Source organism: Perca fluviatilis, chromosome 6, assembly GCF_010015445.1.
Source record: "Perca fluviatilis chromosome 6, GENO_Pfluv_1.0, whole genome shotgun sequence".
NCBI classification, from domain to species: Eukaryota; Metazoa; Chordata; class Actinopteri; order Perciformes; family Percidae; genus Perca; species Perca fluviatilis.
In genome coordinates this window covers 28030106-28034778 of record NC_053117.1, presented here as the reverse complement: position 1 = coordinate 28034778, position 4673 = coordinate 28030106, and positions in this window count along the sequence as shown.

The following is a 4673-nucleotide window of genomic DNA, read 5'->3' as shown; positions in this document are numbered from 1 at the left end:
TTGTCGGCTGCCAAACACCGGTTAACGCGAGCGCCTTGCGGAAGCTAACTGTCCCTAAGGAGAGGGCTCTTGTTAAATTAGATGACCGGCTAATAGCGACTTAGTTTCAATGGCTGGGGAATTACAGTGCGCGGCAGCTAGCAAGGGTCTGTCAAAGGCAAGCGTGGGGCTGCCAAGGAAAACTGACAGACCACGCCTCGGCGTCATGACGTAGCAGAGCGAGCTGGGTTCAAGATCGTACAGTGTGCAATATACTATACTAAAAACCATAGACAGTATCTAAAAACGGACTACATTTCCTTGTATGTGTCCCATAGACTGTGAATATTATATTAATATTCACAGTCAATGATGTGTACACATAATTGGCCAATAAAGCTGGTTCTGAATAGCTCCCTAACTGAGTTAGATCATATTTAAAGGGGTCTCAAGAAGTTTCCAAAAATATTAATGATTTTAGGGATCTGTAAATCTTCCGCCTATATTCACACTTCTTATAATTTAACCCCTAAAAGTAGGGGAACTAATGGGATTTTAAAAGTGATTTAATCTAATCTATAGGTAAGTATATGGCCGGATTGGGATAATAATTCAGGCTGGGAATATAATAGCAATGCCCATTACGTATAGTCCTACTGTAACTTTTTTTCTGTTTACTCTTATACAGCCATTATCATGCTCAATTATGTCTCATACGTTGTTGCAGCAATTTTGGGGTTGATACCATTTGTTACAGAGATTTGATGCAAAATATAGGCCTAACCACGATTGACTACTCGAAAATTGATAAAATGGTCAAAAATCCCTTCCAAAATACCACACCAGAAAAGGAACACAACAGAATAGTCCATGCTGTGATTTGATCAAAAACCTTTGACATGATTGTGCAAATTTCTTGCAGAATTGCATTTTCCTGCGATTGGATGGGGAGCAGTTCTGTTATGGAAATTGTTCAGAAACCTCCTTATCATCATACCAAGGCCTTTGATTCACAACCAATAAAATGGCTACTATCACAAATGAATACAATTTGGCTTATTAAATCCACAAGAGCCTTAGCTTTCCAGTCAGACCTAATTTAAGCAACTCCAAGACTGTTTAGGGACCTCAGTTTGCAGAAATATTGCAGAATAACCTACACCATTGTATGAGTAAAGTAAAGTAAAGACTAAAGTTTTTGCCCCAAACTGCATGGGATTAGCATAAAGTGGGCATATTTGTAAAGGGGAGACTCGTGGTACCCATTTAGGCCTAACCCATTTTCAATCAGATATCTTGAGGTGAGAGGTCAAGGGACCCCTATTAAAAAGGCCTTGGCAGTTATTCCATCGCCAAAATGTTGCCTAACTTTGGAGCGCTAAAGACCCTTCCTGACAAGCTAGCATGACACAGGTGGTACCAATAATACAGATGGCCTAGTTTCATGATACTTCATATGATATTTGATATATTCATTTTAGAGCCTGTTGTCCCACGTGTCTCTAAGGGTTAACACTGGTCTGACACTTCGGGGCAATCAGCTGACTAGGTCCCCAGGAATTCCCCCTGTGCTGTGCATAGGCTACATCCATGGTCCGGTCCTGGGTAAGTATGCAAATCATTCCAAGACCCCTGCCTGTTTTTCAATAATGTGCCTTTGCAATGGATGCAAAAGCATAGTCATCCTATAGCCTACTGGCCATACTGAAATAAAATTGTCATTACACTGTACATGCTGGCTGTTTAAAATATTAGATTATCCACTTGCCAATATACGTGCATTTACTTTTTTAGCAAAACAAATACATGTTGTGTATTTTAACCCACGCACCAAGACTATAGTTGCATCAAAGAGTATGGCCTATAGAAGTAACTTACTGGGGTACTTCTATACTCTTTGGATGCATTCTGTAGAAGTCTTGAACATCTCCCACACGCGAACGCGCAATAGAATTGTATGAACGAGTCTCTCGTGCACGCGGGAAACTTGCCTGTCAAAATGAAGGATTTTGATTGGTCCTTTGCACACTGGTTCCACATCAGCCGACAGATCAGTCTATGCAGGAGGCGTATCATCACCGTTGGACTGGCGTGTCGTTTGACCAATGGCAAACTGGCTTTTGGTGCTTCAAAGGAGCCATATTAGCCAATCAGAGAGCAAGAACGTCGAAGCGTTTTAGGGGTGTGCCCAATCACTGAGACGGAAGAACGGCCCTCCTCAATGTCTGGTGGTGCCATCCAAACTTTTATTCATGATGGAAATTTGCGTAAATATCCATGTCCTTTTTAGCAGTCTACTTTGCATTACTGTGTGCTAATAATTTTAATGGCTAAATAAGTACTTTATTCTCTCTCTCTCTCTCTCTCTCTCTCAGGTAGACCATGCCAATCCTAGTTCCCTACATTATTCACATTCATCAACCAAGTGCAAATGGTAATTGTTATCCATTAACATTAAACATTAACGAAAGTTAATAATATACTATTTTCTTGGTAGTAGGCCTACCTTAACCTCGTTAAGGTAGGCCTACTACCAAGAAAGAGAAAAGGCTAACCAAAAGGTTGCAACCTGTCTGCCAATATTTTGTAATGTGGTATCAGCATCTGCTTCCTAGGACCCAGAGTCCAGATTGCAAAAATGCATACATAGGCCTACTGTGAACTTAGACTCTGTCTTCTGAGTTTTGCAGAGTTAGTATACCACCCTTAACCACACATGTTTTGACTATGCCTTTATCAAAAGGGCTGTGGCAAGACCTTGATTAAAGCATTAGCCAACACGAAAGGATGTTGGTGTAATCAACATTCATTATGTTGTTGCTATCAAACATACAACTGATTGAATCTGGCATGGCTGAAGCATAAGAAATATTTCTCAAGGTTCAATTCAAGTAAAAAAAATAGGGGACATAGTGCTCATGGCCCCAATCATTATCACAAACACTGGCAAAGCCACCAGTGTAAATTGTGTAGGACTTACCAACAGTGTGCATTCATGATGCATCTTTAAACAAAACAAATTCTGTAAATCTCGAAAAGCGAGTGTTTTTATTTACAGTGGCTGTGTTTGATTCAGACTATATTATTGTAAATACATTGTATGCCAAAACCAGTGCCTATAGACTTTTTTTTGGTTGCAGTAGCAAGTTTAAGCGTGCATAGACATCATAGGTCCCATCATTCTTTTGATTTAGTGTAAGACAAAATCCCCCACAAACTAATATTGGTTTGAACTTGGACTCTTCTCCTAAAAATGAATTGAATTTTCTTGTTGATTGTAAAATAATGTGCCTTTAGAGTAGAGAAGATTGCAAACCCCTGGCCTAGACAACTTTGTATACTTCTTTAATCTAGCTTATTATGACTGTGGTGTCACTGAGACAAACCTTTTTGTGGCTGATTTGACTGATTCTGATTGACATTTAAGTAGATCAATGGACCCTGGCATCACTCCACAGCAAGTTATCTGTTTATCCAGGCTCGGCCTCCACATGAGCTCATATCTCCTGCGGTACAGCCAAAATTCATATTCATTTTGTTTCATCATGGAATTCTTTCCCAATGACTGCTCTTTGGATCCTGTGATGTTAAATGTTTAACTGACAAATGCAAACTGTCATTCGAGCAATATATTTTGAAATATGTTGCATTTTTGCAATGCAAAAATGTTGAACTCCACAGAACCCCCACTCACCAAACATGGTGATTCATTCATTGAAACAAGTCTGCACTGCACTACTTGATAGTCCGGGTGTCTGTGTGGAGCAGGACCTTAAATGAAATACATTTAATAGTGATGTGTCCAGTAGATGGCGTACTAATACACAATATTGTGTACTTATGTGATACTGTAGATAAGACCTGAGATCCAAGGTTCTCAGTTGTTTTTCAGCAAAGGACTTCTTACAAGATAGAAAATAAAGGGGCCCCTGTCATGTATATCCTTTGGAATAATTTGACGTTACCTATTTTTTTTTTCTACACTTCTCTATATGGTCGTAATTATGTGAAAAAACAAATCGAGAAATGTATTAGAAAGATATTTATTTTTATAGAATCAGACATAGGCTAAATAAAACACAGATTCTGATTACGGTATTTCAAATAATGTAAAAAATTGTTAGATTACAGAAAATCAAAAATCAAAATCAAAAGCCTATTATTTGTTGAACTATAACATTAAACATTTTGTAAAAAAAAAAAAAAAAATTAATGAATCTGAAAACTTTTCCCGGACACCCTGACAGTGCCACGGACCCCTGGGGGTCCCCAGACCACTTTGGAAGCAGTTACTTTAGATTACAGCTCTTTTCTGTTACTAGAAGAATGTTATATGTTATAAAGTTTGTGGAACTTAAACTTGTGTGTATTACGTCCTCTTGACTTTTCTGCAAGTATTAGCGTATATAACCAAGAAAAATATGTAGGCTACCATGCAGAGATGCTATAGCCTAATGCAAAATGTTACTGACTGCCTGACACATTGGGGTTTTTCAAAGTAGGCTACATTCATTGCAAAAACAAAAACGACTTTTTCATAATGTTTTATCCAGTTTAGCCATATATTAATGTTACAGCGAGGATTCGAGCACGTTGCGACATGCCTACATTTCTTGACTGGAAAAGATCATCTTGTATTGTTCCATAGTTTTTCTCTACATCACATGACTTAATTGTGTCCTGACGTCATCACC